Source organism: Schistocerca cancellata, chromosome 12 (assembly GCF_023864275.1).
Source record: "Schistocerca cancellata isolate TAMUIC-IGC-003103 chromosome 12, iqSchCanc2.1, whole genome shotgun sequence".
In the NCBI taxonomy this organism is placed as follows: Eukaryota; Metazoa; Arthropoda; class Insecta; order Orthoptera; family Acrididae; genus Schistocerca; species Schistocerca cancellata.
Window position 1 is genome coordinate 55,340,636 of NC_064637.1, and position 21,478 is coordinate 55,362,113.

General features: G+C 44.5%; 1 pseudogene; it reads left to right on the forward strand.

Annotated features, from left to right (window-relative positions):
• Positions 1-3,691: 3,691 nt before the first annotated feature.
• LOC126109915 (5S ribosomal RNA) lies at positions 3,692-3,809 on the forward strand (annotated as a pseudogene).
• Positions 3,810-21,478: the final 17,669 nt, after the last annotated feature.

Below are 21,478 nucleotides of genomic sequence, written 5' to 3' on the forward strand. Positions count from 1 at the left end.
AAGGAGTTTTGCTCCTGCACGATAACGCTAGGCCTAACACCTCTCAAAAGACTCGGCATTTGACTGATTCTTTTGGCTGGGAAGTTTTGGACCGTGCACCATACAGCCCCGACCTTGCTCCTAGCGATTTTCACCTTTTCCGCTACCTGAAACACCATCTCGGCGGGCAGCGCTTCAATGACGACGATGAAGTGAAAGCGGCCGTGAACTCTTGGCTATCGGAGCAGGCGGCCGATTTCTTTGAAGAGGGAATTAAAAACTTAGTTGTACGGTATGACAAGTGCTTAAATAAACAAGGCAACTATGTAGAAAAATAGGTAAAAGTGTGTAGAATCAGAAAATAAAAGTTTTTTTTACAAAAGTATTTGTATCTTTTTTTTAAATAAAAACGGCCCTTACTTAAAAAACAACCCTCGTACAAACAGCACCAACGCGAGCCGCAGCTCGGCACATTCATAAAGCTACCTTTCTCAACATGCTGCAGTACATGGATGTCGTCTTCAGTACTCTTTATTGCGTGATTGTTAATAGCTGTGCGCATGGCAAATGTCGGCCGGTGTGGCCGAGCGGTTCTAGGCGCTCCAGTCTGGAACCGCGCGACCGCTACGGTCGCATGGTCGAATCCTACCTCGGGCATGGATGTGTGTGACGTCCTTAGGTTAGTTACGTTTAAGTAGTTCTAAGTTCTAGGGGACTGATGACCTTCGATGTTAAGTCCCATAGTGCTCAGAGTCATTTGAACCATGGCAAATGTGGATTTTGATATGTTACGTTTGAACAACATGCATCCCTATATTCGGTCTGTTTCTCCTCTGCATGATGGCATTTATCAGGAGGACAATGCACCATGCCACACAGCTTATAGTGTACGAGCATGGCTTGAAGAACACTAGGATGACTTTACCCACTGCTCTGGCTACCAAACGCCCCAGATTTAAACCAGTCTAGAATCCGCTGGAGCTGTTCACCCCATTCAACCCCTACCGAGAAACCCAGCGTAACTGCCCACGACACTGCAGTCGGCATGGCTCCAGAACCCTGTCGCTACCTTTCAGAACCTCCCTGACTCTCCGCGTGCCGGAAAAGGTGGCTTTTGATACATGGTGACTTTTGACAGATGGTCACAATAATATGAGTAGCCAGAATATAAGTTACAATTTAAGCATTTTGTCTTGAACGACATGTTAGTGATACGTGCTAGGCACCGGTATTTCCTTTCCAGTCTTTCTAATTAAACACCTGGCCATTGGGCACACTTAGTAGGTGAATTAGAAATTATGACTTCGCTGACAACCGTATTCACACAACAATCAACTAATGTTGAGTATCGACCGCGGATGAGAGACGTTAGCAGTCTGGTCGCAACTGCTGTCGGTTAAGTATCGGTTCTTTTAAGTCAGGCATGGGTCGTTGTTGCAACATTTCAGTGTTCACTGTGTTGTTAAGTAACGCATTGATTTTATTATTCGAGTCAGTTCGAGAATTCGAATGTTTTCTTTTAATTCCAGTCTTCGGTCACAATATATTATTCGCACAAAGCAAGGTGACACTCGGCGTGGTGGCTGATAAGAGCGACTGAAATCCTCAGAAATTTTGGTCTTATGTCAAAGCGGTAGGTGGATCAAAACAAAATGTCCAGACACTCTGTGACCAAAATGGTACTGAAACAGAGGATGACAGACTAAAGGCCGAAATACTAAATGTCTTTATCCGAAGCTGTCTCACAAAGGAAGACTGCACTGTATTTCCTTCTCTAGATTGTCGCACAGATGACAAAATGGTAGATATCGAAATAGATGACATAGCGACAGAAAAACAATTAAAATCGCTCAAAAGAGGAAAGGCCGCTGGACCTGATGGGATACCAGTTCGATTTTACACAGAGTACGGGAAGGAACTTGTCCCCCTTCTTGCAGCGGTGTACCGTAGGTCTCTAGAAGAGCGTAGCGTTCCAAAGGATTGCAAAAGGGCACAGGTCATCCCCGTTTTCATGAGGGGACGTCGAACAGATGTGCAGAACTGTAGACCTATATCTCTAACGTCGATCAGTTGTAGAATTTTGGAACACGTATTGTGTTCGAGTATAATGACTTTTCTGGAGACTAGAAATCTACTCTGTAGGAATCAGCATGGGTTTCGAAAAAGACGATCGTGTGAAACCCAGCTCGCGCTATTCGTCCACGAGACTCAGAGGGCCATAGACACGGTTTCCCAGGTAGATGCCGTGTTTCTTGACTTCCGCAAGGCGTTTGATACAGTTCCCCACAGTCTTTTAATGAACAAAGTAAAAGCATATGGACTATCAGACCAATTGTGTGATTGGATTCAAGAGTTCCTAGATAACAGAACGCAGCATGTCATTCTCAATGGACAGAAGTCTTCCAAAGTAAGAGTGATTTCAGGTGTGACGCAGGGGAGTGTCATAGGACCGTTGCTATTCACAATATACATAAATGACCTTGTGAATGACATCGGAAGTTCACTGAGGCTTTTTGCGGATGATGCTGTGGTATATCGAGAGGTTGTAACAATGGAAAATTGTACTGAATTGCAGCAGGATCTGCAGCGAATTGACGCATGGTGCAGGGAATGGCAATTGAATCTCAATGTAGACAAGTGTAATGTGCTGCGTATACATAGAAAAATAGAACCCTTATCATTTAGCAACAAAATAGCAGGTCAGCAACTGGAAGCAGTTAATTCCATAAATTATCTGGGAGTACGCATTAGGAGTGATTTAAAATGGAATGATCATATAAAGTTGATCGTTCGTAAAGCAGATGCCAGACTGAGATTCATTGGAAGAATCCTAAGGAAATGCAGTCCAAAAACAAAGGAAGTAGGTTACAGTACACTTGTTCGCCCACTGCTCGAATACTGCTCACCGATGTGGGATCCGTACCAGATAGGGTTGGTAGAAGAGATAGAGAAGATCCAACGGAGAGCTGCGCGCTTCGTTACAAGATCATTTAGTAATCGCGAAAGCGTTACGCAGATGATAGACTCCAGTGGAAGACTCTGCAAGAGAGACGCTCAGTAGCTCGGTATGGGCTTTTGTTGAAGTTTCGAGAACATACCTTCACCGAGGAGTCAAGCAGTATATTGCTCCCTCCTACGTATATCTCGCGAAGGGACCGTGAGGATAAAATCAGAGAGATTAGAGCCCACACAGAGGCATACCGACAGTCTTTCTTTCCACGAACAATACGAGACTGGAATAGAAAGGAGAACCGATAGAGGTACTCAAAGTACCCTCCGCCACACACGGTCAGGTGGCTTGCGGAGTATGCCTGTAGATGCAGATGTAGATGTAGACTGTAAATGGGAAACGCCTTTACAGTCGATCCCATCAGCCACCGCGCCGAGTGTCAACTTTGTTTGCGCGTGTAATACATTCCTTTGACGATGATCGGTTTCAGTCAGTAATGATCCTCTGCAGATCTGTTCTGCATTATGTCCTAATGTGGTAAAGCCGTAATGGCATCGTCAGAACATATAAATACACTCAGCATAGCATCGTGACATCACTTTAGGACATGGTATAGAACAGATTACTGACTGAAACCGGCCATCGTCAAAGGAATTTATATTGTGATCAAGGACGTTTGACAGTATTGGATCACTGTTCATATTTGCGACCATGTCCAAGCTGATGAAAGTTCGAAAATTGACGTTGCGTACTATTTTAATAGGCAACGGCCTTGCCGCAGTGGATACACCGGTTCCCGTGAGATCACCGAAGTTAAGCGCTGTCGGGCGTGGCCGGCACTTGGTTGGGTGACCATCCGGGCCGCCATGCGTTGTTGCCATTTTTCGGGGTGCACTCAGCCTCGTGATGCCAACTGAGGAGCTACTCCACCGAATAGTAGCGGCTCCGGTCACAGAAAACCATCATAACGACCAGGAAAGCGTTGTGCTGACCACACGCCCCTCCTACCCGCATCCTCATCTGAGGGTGACACGGCGGTCGGATGATTCCGATGGGCCACTTGTGGCCTGAAGACGGAGTGCTTTACTACTTTAATGAGACAAATTCGCATTTAAACAGACTGTCTAATAATAAATAAGTAGTGGTGATGTACCATACCATGATTGTGACAAACATGTTGTATGACAAACTCATTGCTGACGAGGGAATCTCCCCATCGCACCGTTCTAAGATTTAGTGGTAATACACATCAAAAACTGAACACAGATTAAGCGTGAAAACAGGAAGAAGGTGTAATGAACTGTGGGAAAAAAAGCAAAATAGTAGTAGTAGTAGTAGTAGTAGTAGTAGTTTATTCATCCAGCGACACTGTACAATGTATGGATTTCGTCAAAGAACATAGTATAACAAAAATAAGATATGCGTGTACAGTTTCCTACATAATACAATGGTTCATTGTACCCATCACAATATTTTTGGGCAATACAACTTTGATTACTGTAATAATATAAAAGTTTAAGAAGGATCTTTTATATGAAATACATTACAAGTAAATAATTGATTTAACACTTTTTTCCAGAAAAATTGTCATTGAAGCTGTGCAAGCATTTGATTTATGGTACTATTAACGTATAATGAATGAATGTAGTTACTTGCTACAAGGTTACTGCAGATATTCATTTATACAGAGGTGTCCAAAAAACGTATCCACTGTTTAAAAGTCCATAACTGGCAAACTAATTGACGGAATTGTCTCATCTTTGGTAGTGTAATAGTTCGTGGCTACGGCAATCGCCACACAAGCGTTGTATTGCGTTGTTTCGTTTTGTCAGATGACAGTCGCCAGATAGTCAGTGTTTTGTTCTTAGTTGCACCTAGTTACTCGAGTAAACATGGCTAGCGCAAGGCTTACATTCGATGAAAGGAAGTCAGTTTTGAAGTGGTATTTTAAGTACGAAAACATTAATGAGGTTCAACGGCAATGGCGAAATGAGGATCAAACAGAGCCACCGACATGTTTAACTATTCGTCGCATTCGAGACAAATTTGAAGCCGAAGGCTGTGTTAAAGATGTACACAAACAACGATCTGGACGACCTGTAACAGTAACAAGTGCAGCTAACTCGCGTCGTGTGATACAACAATTCACTCGCTCACTACAGAAGTCTGTGAGACAGTGTGCCCGTGAAACTGGAGTGAGTCGCTCAAGTGTTCGGCGAATTTTGAAGACAGCAAAGTGGAAGTGCTACCTCCCACGATTGCTACACGCTATGAACGAGGACGACCCAGATCGTATAATGGAGTACTGCGAGTGGTTTACTAACATGGTGCACAACGATGAAGAGTTTGCAGAGATGATTGTGTGGTCTGATGAGGCACAGTTCAAACTCAATGGCACAGTAAATCGCTACAACTGCACCTACTGGGCCGCCGAAAATCCGAACGTCCATGTAGACAAAGCCGTGAATTTGCCAGCAGTAAATGTGTGGTGTGGGTTGTCTTACCGGGGCTCGATTGGGCCATTCTTCTTTGACGGCACAGTTACCGGTGAGGTGTACCTTCAAAACTTCAGTCATCCATTTTACCTGCCATCCGAGACTTGTATGGAGACGGAAGAGTTTACTTTCAACAAGATGGTGCCCCAGCCCACTACCAAAATCGTGTTAGGGCGTATCTCGACGAAAATCTACCAGGAAAACGCATAGGCCGTAGAGGTGCTGTGGAGTATCCACCACGTTCCCCAGACCTAACTCCTCTGGACTTTTACCTGTGAGGAACACTAAAGGACGTCGTTTATCGCCGAAAGCCAGGCACACTGAATGAACTTCGAGAATCCATTGTACATTCATGTGCAAATATCCAACTGAACACTTTGCAGTTTAGTAGTTCGTGCTGCAGATCGGCGGCATCGTTTGTGTGTGGATGTTAATGGTGACCATTTCGAACACCTACAGTGATATCTTTAAGTTGGACTTTAAGATACACTTTCACCAAAAATGAGACAACACCGTCCATTAGTTTGCAAGTTATGGACTTTTAAATAGTGGATACTTTTTTTGGACCCCTCTGTACTATAATAGCAGTTCGTCATTAAGAATTTAAATACTGCTTCCTTGAATGTAGACATTGTTTTTATTTCTTTTAGCTGAGTTCGAAGCATGTCGTACAAAATAGTACCCTCAAGGTTGAATTGTTTTTGTGTTAAAGCTTTGTTTACTTTTTTTACGTGGATGTCACTGCACATTCAGATATTGTACGAGTGAAGATTTGAGTTGGTTTTATAATTATCAACGTGCATTTTTATATTAACAACACTTCTTTATATAAAGGCAGGGTAGGGGTAGAACATTTAGATGCTGAAATAACTGTTTGGAGGGTGTTCGCCTTGTACTATTTGAAATTATTCTAACAGATCGATTTTGTAAGGTGAAGATGCATTTCATGTTTGCCTCATTATGACCTCAAGGGGTTAGGCCATAGGTGATAGAAGAATGGATGTAAGCAGAGTAGACAATTCTGCTACACTCTCTACTACACACAGTACTAATTATGCGTAATGCAAAGCAAGCAGAGTTTAGCTTGTTAGTGAGGTACAGAATGTGGACTTTCCAGTCTAAATTTTCGTCAATAAAACAGTGAAGACAATAGAAACAGTGAATGGTCCACGCTTAATAAGTGCAACATCGAAGGAAGTGGAAGAGCCACAGCGTCTTGGGGTGGTGTTCATGGTGTTGGGCTGTGTAGCAGACAAGTCCTGATCAAATCTCTCTCGTCCATTTTATTTTACTTTTTTTTCACATTATGAACTGTAAGTCCAGTAGTAATATATGCCTGAATAAATTTACACCAACAAAAATAATTACTACATTATACTTACCTTAAAAGTGTAGAAGCTCTGTAAATGAAGGGAACATTTTCCATGAAGCGATCCTCTAGTAATTAATAAAAAATGTAAACGCATTTTTGTGATTACGTATTCGAGAAGTTATTCTCGAATAAAATAACAAACATGTACTAATATCACAGTGTACTTACTGTTCTTGAGCAGACACACGTTTATATATGTATTTTCAGTTTTTATATATCAATTTTAATTGTTAATTAATCAAAAAATGATTCTAAACAATGCCGAGGATTGTTCTATATATATATATATATATATATATATATATATATATATATATATATATAGAGAGAGAGAGAGAGAGAGAGAGAGAGAGAGAGAGGACTAACCATATTGGCTTAGGGCGGTCAGTCTGGTTTTGGTTTTTGAACAGTGAGCATTTAGATGCTCCTTTTGTATTGTAAGTATTGTTTGCCTATGTAATAATACTTTAATTTTGTTTTGAAAGTATAATAAATATATTGAAACATAATACAAAATTGATATTAATTTAACTTTTCTGAAGTTAAAATTTTACAGTTACTGAAAACTTGGGACTTCAGCTGTGACAGATCTTCAAAAAGGATGAGTACCCAAAATCTAATATAAATGTTTAACCTAAGAATAGTTACGTTTTAACTACTTGCAGAATATGAATCATGTGTAAGAATATGTAACTGGCGCAAGTAAATGTGGTGAATAACGAGAGCAGACGGGCTACTACACAGACGTCTCACAGAAATGAAAACAACAAAAAAAAACAGGCATGAACTAAGTTACAACAAAGGAAACCAAGAATCCAAACTTCCAAAACGGAATGCAAGCTCAGAAACGTTGAAAACATGCTTTGACAGAGCACAGAGGAACTGCGTGATTGTGGAACTGTTCCGTTCAATTGTTGCAGCTTACGTGACAAGCTATTATGTTTTCATCATTTCCTTGGGAGTGATCACATTCGCATTACGAGGTGCATTCAAGTTCTAAGGCCTCCGATTTTTTTCTCCGGACTGGAAAGAGATAGAAACATGCGCATTGTTTTAAAATGAGGCCGCATTCATTGTCAATACGTCCCAGAGATGGCAGCACCGTACGGCAGATGGAATTTTACCGTCAGCGGCGAGAATGAGAACTGTTTTAAATACTTAAAATGGCGACGTTTTCCTTACTTGAACAGCGTGCAATCATTCGTTTTCTGAATTTGCGTGGTGTGAAACCAATTGAAACTCATCGACAGTTGAAAGAGACATGTGGTGATGGAGTTATGGATGTGTCGAAAGTGCGTTCCTGGGTGCGACAGTTTAATGAAGGCAGAACATCGTGTGACAACAAACCCAAACAACCTCGGGCTTGCACGAGCCGGTCTGACGACACGATCGAGAAAGTGGAGATAATTGTTTTGGGGGATCACCGAATTGGCATCCAGAATTGGCATTTCTGTGGGTTCTGTGCACACAATCCTGCATGACGACCTGAAAATGCGAAAAGTGTCATCCAGGTGGGTGCCACGAATGCTGACGGACGACCACACGGCTGCCCGTGTGGCATGTTGCCAAGCAATGTTGACGCGCAACGACAGCACGAATGGGACTTTCTTTTCGTCGGTTGTGATAATGGATGAGACGTGGATGCCATTTTTCAATCTAGAAATAAAGCGCCAGTCAGCTCAATGGAAGCACACAGATTCACTGCCACCAAAAAAATTTCGGGTAACCGCCAGTGCTGAAAAAATTATGGTGTCCATGTTCTGGGACAGCGAGGGCGTAATCCTTACCCATTGCGTTCCAAAGGGCACTACGGTAACAGGTGCATCCTACGAAAATGTTTTGAAGAACAAATTCCTTCCTGCACTGCAACAAAAACGTCCGGGAAGGGCTGCGCGTGTGTTGTTTCACCAACACAACGCACCCGCACATCGAGCTAACGTTACGCAACAGTTTCTTCGTGATAACAACTTTGAAGTGATTCCTCATGCTCCCTACTCACCTCACCTGGCTCCTAGTGACTTTTAGCTTTTTCCAACAGTGAAAGACACTCTCCGTGGCCGCACATTCACCAGCCGTGCTGCTATTGCCTCAGCGATTTTCCAGTGGTCAAAACAGACTCCTAAAAAGCCTTCGCCGCTGCCATGGAGTCATGGCGTCAGCGTTGCGAAAAATGTGTAGGTCTGCAGGGCGATTACGACGAGACGTAACGCCAATTTCATCGATTTCGGGTGAGTAGTTAATTAGAAAAAAAATCGGAGGCCTTAGAACTTGAATGCACCTCGTAATACGAACACCTAAATCGCGCAAGGAGGCATATCTCAGTCACTCACCAGGCGTGAAAATTAGGTGCGTCGACAAGGCATTCCTATCATATGGCACGTACTGTCACTAACGCCGTGTATGACACACCAGACGTGTTTTCCGGTGGAGGATTCGGTTGTCATCAAACGTTTGCGGTTCCCATTCGAAAGCCACTTGCTTTCAGCTGAGAGTAATTGTGCAGAATCAGCTGTCATTTTAGGTCCCTTCGTTACACCTCGCTGTTGTAGACGGGCGTTAACCACAACAAAAACGCAAATTTGACTACAGCGAGCAGCGAAAGAAAAAAAAATTAAGCATACGACGGTCACTCCAAAAGAAATGCACACTATTTCTTTAAATCCATCTTTTATTCTACATGTTTGAAAGTTTTGCAGTGTGCAGATACATCCTTTAGGAACAATATTTTCATTTCTCCACATAATTTCCATCCCTCTCAACTGCCTTACGCCATCTTGGAACCAGCGCCTGTATACCCGCACGGCAAAATTCTGGACCAACCTGTTGGAGCTACTGTTTGGCAGCGTGCACAAGGGAGTCATCGTCTTCAAACCTTGTTCCATGAACAGAGTCTTTCAGTTTCCCAAAGAGATTATAGTCACATGGAGCCAGGTCAGGACCGTAAGGCGGGTGTTTCAGTGCTCTCCATCCGAGTTTTGTGATCGCTTCCATGGTTTTTTGACTGACATGTGGCAGTGCATTGTCGTGTAACAGCAAAACATCCTGCTTTTGCCGATGTAGTCGAACGCGACTCAGTCGAGCTTGAAGTTTCTTGAGTGTCGTCACGATGCATCAGAATATATGGTGGTTCCACTTGGCACGATGTCCACAAGCAAGAGTCCTTCGGAATCGAAAACCACTGTAGCCATAACGTTTCCAGCAGAAGGTGTGGTTTTGAATTTAATTTATTTTTTTTCTTGTGTGAATTTGCACGATGCCACTCCACTTATTGCCTCTTCGTCTCTGGTGAAAAATGATGGAGCCATGTTTCATCACTTGTCACAATTCTTCCAAGAAATTCGTCTCCACCATTTTCGTACTATTCCAAAAGTTCGCTGCACACCGATTTTCTTGTTTCTTTCTGAGCCACTGTCAACATCCTGGGAACCCACCTGGCACAAACCTTTTTTAACGCCAACACTTTCAGTATTCTGCAAACACGTCCTTCCTCTATCCCAACGTAGCGTGACAACTTGTTCACTGTCAGCAGTCACCAATTCGTTAACTCTGCACATTGTCTGGAGTTTGTGCTGTACGGGGCCTGCCGCTGCGAGGACAATCCTTAATATTGCCGTGCCCGCTTTCATCACGTAACCTGCTTGCCCACCGACTAACTGTACTGCGATCGACAGCAGCATCTCCGTACACCTTTTTCAACCGCTTGTGGATGTTTCCCTCTGTCTCGTTTTCACAGCACAGGAATTCTATGACAGCAGCCATCTTGAAGACATGCTGTGACGGCGCCACTCACGGGAACAGGTTGAACTAAGTTTGAAAACAAGCGGGAAGGATGTATCTACACACTGTGAAACTTTCACACATGCAGAATGAAAACTGTATTTTTACAAAAATAGTGTGTATTTCTTTTGGAGTGACCCTCGTATTGGCGTGCGGGAGCTTTTCACTCCAACACCGTAACCAGTAAACCACAATACTGCGGCTCTGCCAAGTTGCTCCATGTTGCACTTCTTTTTCTTGGAAAGTTCATAGTTTCTATTTTGCTTCTTTTTTCTCATTTCACTACACCTTCTTCCTGTTTTCATGCTTGCCCTGTGTTCAGTTTTTGACGGCGTGTCCACTGGGCCCTCTTACAACTAAATCTAAGGGGCGTGAGATGGGTCAGTACATTGATCTGCGACATATACACCTAAGACTGAGTTAGACTAATAAGATAAATTAGTGGGGAAAATATTATCTAAGGGATTTTAGCGTCCTTTACAGTGTCCGTAAGGAATAAGTACACCGAAGCGGCAAAGAAACTGGTACAGGCTTGCGTATTGAAATACAGGGGTACGTAAACAGGCAGAATACGGGGCTGCGGTCGGGAAAACCTCTATAAGACAAGTGTCTGGCGCAGTTGTTAGATCGGTTACTACTGTTACAATGGCAGGTTATTAACATTTAAGTGAGTTTGAACGCGGTATTATAGTCGGCACACGAACGATTGGACACAGAATCTCCGAGGTAGCGATGGAGTGCGGATTTTCCCGTACGACCATTTCACGAGTGACTATGAATATCAGATCTCCGACATTGCTGCGGCCGGAAGAACATCTTGCAAGAATGGGATCAACGACGACTGAAGACAATAGTTCAACGTGACAGAAATGCAACCCTTCCGCAAACTGCGGCAGATTTCAATGCTGGGCCATCAAGAAGTGTTACGTGCGAACTATTCAACGAAACATCATCGATATGGGCTTTTGGAGCCGAAGGCCCACACGTGTACCCTTAATGACTACATGACACGAAGCTTTACGCCTCGTCCGGGGCCCGTCAGCACCGACATTGGATTGTTCATGGCTAGAAACATGTTTCCTGGTCGGACGAGTCTCGTTTCAAATTGCATCGAGCGGATGGGCGTGTACGGGCATGGAGACAACCTCATGAATCCATGGACCCTGCATGTCAGGAGGGGACTGTTCAAGCTGGCGGAAGCTCTGTAATGGTGTGGGACGTGTGTAGTTGGAGTGATATGGGACCCCTGATACGTCTAGATACGACTATTCATAGGTGACAGGTACGTAAGCATCCTGCCTGATCACCTGCATCCATTCATGTTCATTGCGCATTCCAACGGACTTGGTCAATTTCATCAGGACAATGCGACACTCCACACGTCCAGAATTGGGAATGAGATTTTCACTCTGCACTGGAGTGTGCGCTGATATGAAACTTCCTGGCAGATTAAAACTGTGTGCCGGACCGAGACTCGAACTTGGGGCCTTTGCCTTTCGCGGGCAAGTGCTCTACCATCTGAGCTACCCAAGCACGGCTCACGCCCCGTCCTCACAGCTTCAATTCTAGCAGTATCGCATCTCCCACCTTCCAAACTTTACAGAAGCTCTCCTGCGAAAGTTGCAGAACTAGCACTCCTGAAAGAACGGATGTTGCGGAGATATGGCTTAGCCACAGCCTGGGGGATGTTTCCAGAATGAGATTTTCACTGTGCCGCATTGGAACGCCTCGACTGTGACGTCCCTACTGCACTCCAGACGCATTCCAAATGACTGGCAGACCCGAAATCGCTTACGACAGACAACGATCGGGAAGTAACAGCAGTCGAGCAAAGATACTACGAGAGGGGATATATCAATACGCGCTGCTAGCGCCGCTCACGGTCAGGCTAAGCAGCAACTCAGTGACAGTTGTTGTTGTTGTGGTCTTCAGTGCTGAGACTGGTTTGATGCAGCTCTCCATGCTACTCTCTCCTGTGCAAGCTGTTTCATCTCCCAGTACCTACTGCAGCCTACATCCTTCTCAATCTGCTTAGTGTACTCATCTCTTGGTCTCCCTCTACGATCTTTACTCTCCACGCTTCCATCCAATACTAAATTGGTGATCCCTTGATGACTCAGAATATGCCCTACCAACTGATCCCTTCTTCTAGTCAAGTTGTGCCACAAACTCCTTTTCTCCCCAATTCTATTCAATACCTCATCATTAACTATGTGATCTACCCATCTAATCTTCAGCATTCTTCTGCAGCACCACATTTCGAAAGCTTCTATTCTCTTCTTGTCCAAACTACACTCCTGGAAATGGAAAAAAGAACACATTGACACCGGTGTGTCAGACCCACCATACTTGCTCCGGACACTGCGAGAGGGCTGTACAAGCAATGATCACACGCACGGCACAGCGGACACACCAGGAACCGCGGTGTTGGCCGTCGAATGGCGCCAGCTGCGCAGCATTTGTGCACCGCCGCCGTCAGTGTCAGCCAGTTTGCCGTGGCATACGGAGCTCCATCGCAGTCTTTAACACTGGTAGCATGCCGCGACAGCGTGGACGTGAACCGTATGTGCAGTTGACGGACTTTGAGCGAGGGCGTATAGTGGGCATGCGGGAGGCCGGGTGGACGTACCGCCGAATTGCTCAACACGTGGGGCGTGAGGTCTCCACAGTACATCGATGTTGTCGCCAGTGGTCGGCGGAAGGTGCACGTGCCCGTCGACCTGGGACCGGACCGCAGCGACGCACGGATGCACGCCAAGACCGTAGGATCCTACGCAGTGCCGTAGGGGACCGCACCGCCACTTCCCAGCAAATTAGGGACACTGTTGCTCCTGGGGTATCGGCGAGGACCATTCGCAACCGTCTCCATGAAGCTGGGCTACGGTCCTGCACACCGTTAGGCCGTCTTCCGCTCACGCCCCAACATCGTGCAGCCCGCCTCCAGTGGTCTCGCGACAGGCGTGAATGGAGGGACGAATGGAGACGTGTCGTCTTCAGCGATGAGAGTCGCTTCTGCCTTGGTGCCAATGATGGTCGTATGCGTGTTTGGCGCCGTGCAGGTGAGCGCCACAATCAGGACTGCATACGACCGAGGCACACAGGGCCAACACCCGGCATCATGGTGTGGGGAGCGATCTCCTACACTGGCCGTACACCACTGGTGATAGTCGAGGGGACACTGAATAGTGCACGGTACATCCAAACCGTCATCGAACCCATCGTTCTACCATTCCTAGACTGGCAAGGGAACTTGCTGTTCCAACAGGACAATGCACGTCCGCATGTATCCCGTGCCACCCAACGTGCTCTAGAAGGTGTAAGTCAACTACCCTGGCCAGCAAGATCTCCGGATCTGTCCCCCATTGAGCATGTTTGGGACTGGATGAAGCGTCGTCTCACGCGATCTGCACGTCCAGCACGAACGCTGGTCCAACTGAGGCGCCATGTGGAAATGGCATGGCAAGCCGTTCCACAGGACTACATCCAGCATCTCTACGATCGTCTCCAGGGGAGAATAGCAGCCTGCATTGCTGCGAAAGGTGGATATACACTGTACGAGTGCCGACATTGTGCATGCTCTGTTGCCTGTGTCTATGTGCCTGTGGTTCTGTCAGTGTGATCATGTGATGTATCTGACCCCAGGAATGTGTCAATAAAGTTTCCCCTTCCTGGGACAATGAATTCACGGTGTTCTTATTTCAATTTCCAGGAGTGTATTTATCGTCCACGTTTCACTTCCATACATGGGTACGCTCCATACAAATACTTTCAGAAACAACTTCCTGAAACTTAAATCTATACTCGATGTTGACAAATTTCTCTTCTTCACAAACGCTTTCCTTGCCATTGCCAGTCTACATTTTATATCCTCTCTATTTCGACCATCATCAGTTATTTTGCTCCCCAAATAGCAAAACTCCTTTACTACTTTAAGTGTCTCATTTCATAATCTAATACCCTCAGCATCACCCGATTTAATTCGACTACATTCCAGAATTCTCGTTTTGCTTTTGTTGATGTTCCTTTCAAGACACTGTCCATTCCGTTCAACTGCTCTTCCAAGTCCTTTGCTGTCTCTGACAGAATTACAATGTCATCGGCAAACCTCAAAGTTTTTATTTCTTCTCCATGGATTTTAACACCTACTCCGAATTTTTCTTTTGATTCCTTCACTGCTTGCTCAATACACAGATTGAATAACATCGAGGACGGGCTACACACCTGTCTCACTCCCTTCCCAACCGCTGCTTCCCTTTCATGTCCCTCGACGCTTATAACTGCCATCTGGTTTTTGTACAAATTGTAAATAGCATTTTGCTTCCTGTATGTTACCCCTGCCACCTTCGTAATTTGAAAGAGAGTATTCAACATTGTCAAAATCTTTCTCTAAGTCTACAAATACTAGAAACGTAGGTTTGCCTTTTCTTATACTAGCTTCTAAGATAAGTCGTAGGGTCAGTATTGCGTCACGTGTTCCAACATTTCTACGGGATCCAAACAGATCTTACCCGAGGTCGGTTTCTGCCAGTTTTTCCATTCGTCTGTAAAGAATTCGCGTTAGTATTTTGCAGTCGTGACTTATTAAACTGATAGTTCGGTAATTTTCACATCTGTCAACACCTCCTTTCTTTGAGATTCAAATTATTAATTTCTTCTTGAAGTCTGAGAGTATTTCGCCTGTCTCCTACATTTTTCTCACCAAATGGTAGAGATTTGTCAGGACTGGCTCTCAGTAGTTCTAATGGAATGTTGTCTACTCCCGGGGCCTTGTTTCGAGTTAGGTCTTTCAGTGCTCTGTCAAACTCTTCACGCAGAATCATATCTCCCATTTCATCTTCATCTACATCCTCTTCCATTTTCATAATATTGCCCTGAAGTACATCGCCCATGTATAGCCCCTCTATATACTCCTTCCACCTTTCTGCTTTCCCTTCTTTGCTTAGAATTGGGTTTCCGTCTGAGCTCTTGATATTCATCGAAGTGGTTCTCTTTTCTCCAAAGGTCTCTTTAATTTTCCTGTAGACAGTATCTATCTTATCCCTAGTGAGATAAGCCTCTACTTCCTTACATTTGTCCTTTAGCCGTCCCTGCTTAGCCATTTTGCACTTCCTGTCGATCTCATTTTTGAGACGTTTGTATTCCTTTCTGCCCGCTTCATTTACTGCACTACTGCAGTGGCAGTAGTATTTTAAATTAACGTAGTGAAGGAATTCTGCTACCTAGGCAGTAAAATAACCAATGACGGACGGAGCAAGGAGGACATCAAAAGCAGACTCGCTGTGGCAAAAAAGGCATTTCTGGCCAAGAGAAGTCTACTAATATCAAATACCGCCCTTAATTTGAGGAAGAAATTTCTGAGGATGTACGTCTGGAGTACAGGACTGTATGGTAGTGAGACATGGACTGTGGAAAAACCGGAACAGAAGAGAATCGAAGCATTTAAGATGTGGTGCTATAGACGAATGTTGAAAATTAGGTGGACTGATAAGGTAAGGAATGAGGAGGTTCTGCGCAGAATCGGAGAGGAAAGGAATATGTGGAAACCACTGATAAGGAGAAGGGACAGGATGATAGGACATCTGCTAAGACATGAGGGAATGACTTCCACGGTACTAGAGGGAGCTGTAGAGGGCAAAAACTGTAGAGGAAGACAGAGATTGGAATACGTCAAGCAAATAATTGAGGACGTAGGTTGCAAGTGCTACTCTGAGATGAAGAGGTTAGCACAGGAAAGGAATTCGTGGCGGGCCGCATCAAACCAGTCAGTAGACTGATGACAAAAAAAAAAAAAAAAGTGAGGTGGAAGTACGTTAAAAACAGGGTGTAAAATACATTATGGCGGGAACACTATCTACGCACGCCTCAGCCGTTACGTAGGCAGTCTGCAACAGTAGTTGCTTTACTGTCAACGCGCTCCAAATAACCCACAGGCAGACCTGAGCACCTCAGTGCCTCCAGCACAACAGAAACAAAATCTCCCCGATACCGGAATGGAGTGTACGCTAAGCTGCGAGCTTTTCCGCCCTGCCCCCCGGTTCTCCACGAGGTGAGGTAATTTTTCCTCCCGTCCTCTCGGGCTATGCAAAGCGGCAAGAAACGCGACCGCACCGCGTCGCCGTAATGGCCCACGCCCCAACTCGCACGCCGGGTCTGTACTGACATTCTCTCCCGTCCCCCCGGTACAGTCGGCGGGCTGTTTTTGTAGTCGCGCGGCAGGGGGTGGCGTCCCCTGCAGCCTGGCGGATTTCCGATATCGGCCGTGCGGTGGCGCAATTACCCTCCCCTCCCCTCCCCTCTCCTCGCCCTTCTCCCCACCCCTACCCCCACAGGCGACGCGCCGTCCCATTTTCTTCTCCGCCGCGCACTTGAGGAATTCGCCCCATGCGCTGGCAGCCGATAACGCTCGCGTTTCGTCTAGTCCACACGAGATACGTGTGCTTAAAAGGGGTCCGGACGGCAAACGGGCCGACTTGGAGCAGGAGAGCCACCACAGGACATTTTAATTCCCACTGTCTATACTTTTACAAATAAATTCATAATACTTTGCAAGACCAGGTAGGATTCAGGATTCACATTCGTAGCAGTGGAAGTTCAAGAACATAAAAAAATAAAGTTTTTTTAAGGGGCTCCGGAACGCCCTATACTTGCAATGTTAAAATAACGCTTATAAATTACATCTTTCCTCACAAAGTATTTGAGGTAGGAAGTTGAACTTTTTACAGATTATTTATTGGAATATGGGCTACAACTTAACACAGGGATTTTACAAAATTTTAGTTCAGTTATTAAAGACGATTTTTTCTCAATTGTAATGAAAATTCACAACATTTTTTTGCAATTTTTTATTTATATATTCAAAAATATACAGGTTTTTGGAAAAAGGCTGTGTTAAATTATGCAGAAGGTACTGTGTAACATTTACTGAAAGTTTCAAACAAGTATGTTTGGAAGATCCTTAGAAAACATGTAATTAGTATGAGAAAATAAAAGTTTTGGGAATCGAGCGACAAAGATTGGATTAACTTTTTAGTGCATTCCAGGTCCATAGGATGGATTATCTTCATCCTCTGCAAACTCCTCCTCCAGCTCCCTCTTGTTCCTCCTCCTGTTTACTCTTGCTTGTATTTCTAGACTCTTTACAGCCCTGTCTGCAGCCCGAAGGCGTTCCTTGTCTAAAGCAAGCATCGCTCGTACCATGTTAGAACCTATCTTCATTCCCATATTTCTAAATACCTTGCACCTTACAATGTTGCCATCATTGAAAGTCGCAAAAGCAACTTTACTTTTACTCATTATTATACTTCAACAAAACAGAGACTCAAGAAACAGAATTAATTACGAATATTTTCGAGATAACGACAGAGTAAATAAACGTGAAACAATCGACAATCACACCAGCGATATACACTCCTGGAAATGGAAAAAAGAACACATTGACACCGGTGTGTCAGACCCACCATACTTGCTCTGGACACTGCGAGAGGGCTGTACAAGCAATGATCACACGCACGGCACAGCGGACACACCAGGAACCGCGGTGTTGGCCGTCGAATGGCGCTAGCTGCGCAGCATTTGTGCACCGCCGCCGTCAGTGTCAGCCAGTTTGCCGTGGCATACGGAGCTCCATCGCAGTCTTTATCACTGGTAGCATGCCGCGACAGCGTGGACGTGAACCGTATGTGCAGTTGACGGACTTTGAGCGAGGGCGTATAGTGGGCATGCGGGAGGCCGGGTGGACGTACCGCCGAATTGCTCAACACGTGGGGCGTGAGGTCTCCACAGTACATCGATGTTGTCGCCAGTGGTCGGCGGAAGGTGTACGTGCCCGTCGACCTGGGACCGGATCGCAGCGACGCACGGATGCACGCCAAGACCGTAGGATCCTACGCAGTGCCGTAGGGGACCGCACCGCCACTTCCCAGCAAATTAGGGACACTGTTGCTCCTGGGGTATCGGCGAGGACCATTCGCAACCGTCTCCATGAAGCTGGGCTACGGTCCCGCACACCGTTAGGCCGTCTTCCGCTCACGCCCCAACATCGTGCAGCCCGCCTCCAGTGGTCTCGCGACAGGCGTGAATGGAGGGACGAATGGAGACGTGTCGTCTTCAGCGATGAGAGTCGCTTCTGGCTTGGTGCCAATGATGGTCGTATGCGTGTTTGGCGCCGTGCAGGTGAGCGCCACAATCAGGACTGCATACGACCGAGGCACACAGGGCCAACACCCGGCATCATGGTGTGGGGAGCGATCTCCTACACTGGCCGTACACCACTGGTGATCGTCAAGGGGACACTGAATAGTGCACGGTACATCCAAACCGTCATCGAACCCATCGTTCTACCATTCCTAGACCGGCAAGGAACTTGCTGTTCCAACAGGACAATGCACGTCCGCATGTATCCCGTGGCACCCAACGTGCTCTAGAAGGTGTAAGTCAACTACCCTGGCCAGCAAGATCTCCGGATCTGTCCCCCATTGAGCATGTTTGGGACTGGATGAAGCGTCGTCTCACGCGGTCTGCACGTCCAGCACGAACGCTGGTCCAACTGAGGCGCCAGGTGGAAATGGCATGGCAAGCCGTTCCACAGGACTACATCCAGCATCTCTACGATCGTCTCCATGGGAGAATAGCAGCCTACATTGCTGCGAAAGGTGGATATACACTGTACTAGTGCCGACATTGTGCATGCTCTGTTGCCTGTGTCTATGTGCCTGTGGTTCTGTCAGTGTGATCATGTGATGTATCTGACCCCAGGAATGTGTCAATAAAGTTTCCCCTTCCTGGGACAATGAATTCACGGTGTTCTTATTTCAATTTCCAGGAGTGTATATTGATCCATCACAGGTTAGCCACAACACATACTTAATCTCACATCACTAAATGTAACTGATGAACACGGACGTTAATAATAACGCCATTTGACAGCAGTTTAACAGCGCCACAGTGGGTCACGCCCATGTAGAACACATTTCAAAAAAATTTTTAAAAATAGTTGTAGTCTTCGGAATTGAATAAATTATATATCTATTAAAAGGTAATAGTCTGTAGAGTCAGAAAACGAAAAAAAGTAAAAATTGAACTTTTCATGATTTTGAGCCTTTCCGGAGCCCCTTAAATGTGAAATTTCATCATTTTTTTCACTTACTATTGGATGCATTTGTTACTGTAGGTACACTTTTCTTCATAAGTAAGAGAGATTCTTCGATGAATTTTGCACGGCATACAAACTATTGACCAATGGTCAGTAGATGACAAAGGAGTATAAATTGGAGGAAGAAGAGTAGGGTGTTTGAGGTTTACTGATGACATGGTCCTTCTAGGCACAGTGGAAAAAGAATTACAGGATTTAGTGGACGCCATTGAAACTAACGGAAAAGATATGGAATGTAAATTAACACAAATAAAACAAAAGTATTGGCACTAGCAGGAGATAGGGAAATAAAAATTATGCTGAATGGAGAAATATTAGAACAGGTGCAAAATTTTAAGTATCTTGGAAGCAGGACAGACACCGACTGGAAGTGGACCACAGAAATTGAAACAAAGATAGCAATGGCAAAAGAGGCGTTTTATAAGAAAAGGAGAATTTTCTGCAGTAGTCTGGACAGAGAACTCAGGAAGAGACTCATAAAATGTCTTGTATGGAATGTTCTTCTATATAGAGCTGAAACATGGAATATGAGGAACAAAGACAGAGAAAGGCTGGACATATCGGAGGATGGAAAGAGTAAGTTGGACGGACAGAGTAAAAAATGAAGAGGTACTGAGAAGAGTGGGAGAGAAAAGACAGTTACTAGATGTAATAAAGAGAAGAAAAAGAAATTGGATTGGGCATATATTAACAAATAATGACGGACTGATAAAAACAGTTTTAGAAAGTTATGTAGAAGGGAAAAGGAAGCGAGGAAGGAAGACATTTCAGATACTGGATGACGTGATGGACGGTACAACATACAGCAGCCTTGAGAAGGAAGCAATGGATCGCAGAAAATGGAGAGGCAAAGGACCTGCTAATATAGCAGATGACTGATGATGATGATGATGATGATACAAACCATACTTATAGGTGTATGAAACTCTAGAATTTTCCAAATCTTTTAAAAACTATAGCAAAAATTCAGTTAACTATAAAATTTGAATTTTTTCTAAACATTAAGTTTAAAATATAACAGCTCATTCATTTTTTCGTAAACTAAAGAAATTTGACAGTTCCATGCCCCCGTAAGTACGGTTTGTACGCTGTGCAAAATTCGTCGAAGAATCTCTCCTACTTACGAAGAAAAGTGTACCTATAGTAACAAATGCAGCCAATACTAAGTGAAAAAATGATGAAATTTCACATGTAACATAAAATTTTGTTTTGTTTTTGAACTTGCACTTCTAAGAGTGTGAATCCTGAATCCTTCCTGGTCATGCTGACTTTCGCTTCCGTATGCTCTTTTCTATTATTTGCTTTGTTTTGTTTTACTATTATTATTATTATTTGCGTAACAACGCATATATGAAAAGAGCCGCGAAATACCTTTTAGTAATGCTGTGCTATGACTTTCTTTATAATCATTAATTTTCAACAAAACAGAATATATTGTGTTCTTATTGTTCTGTATCTGGCTTTCTATTAAAGGAACATTTTTCGTTACTGTAACTCACTCTAAAAGTCAACATATCTTCCCTACTTTACAGTTATTGAAAATGAAAATTACTTTGTTATGAATACTGCTGTTACAGTTCGCATGATGGTTCAACAACAAAATTTTGCAGTGGATTTTGATTATCAGTAAAACACCATTCAGTACCACGACTAGCACAAGAACATGAGACTATTATCGGAGAAAAATACGTTTTCACTATAAGGTTTGCCAGACCAGAACCAAGCACAGCAAGATTCCTATTATATTACGAAGG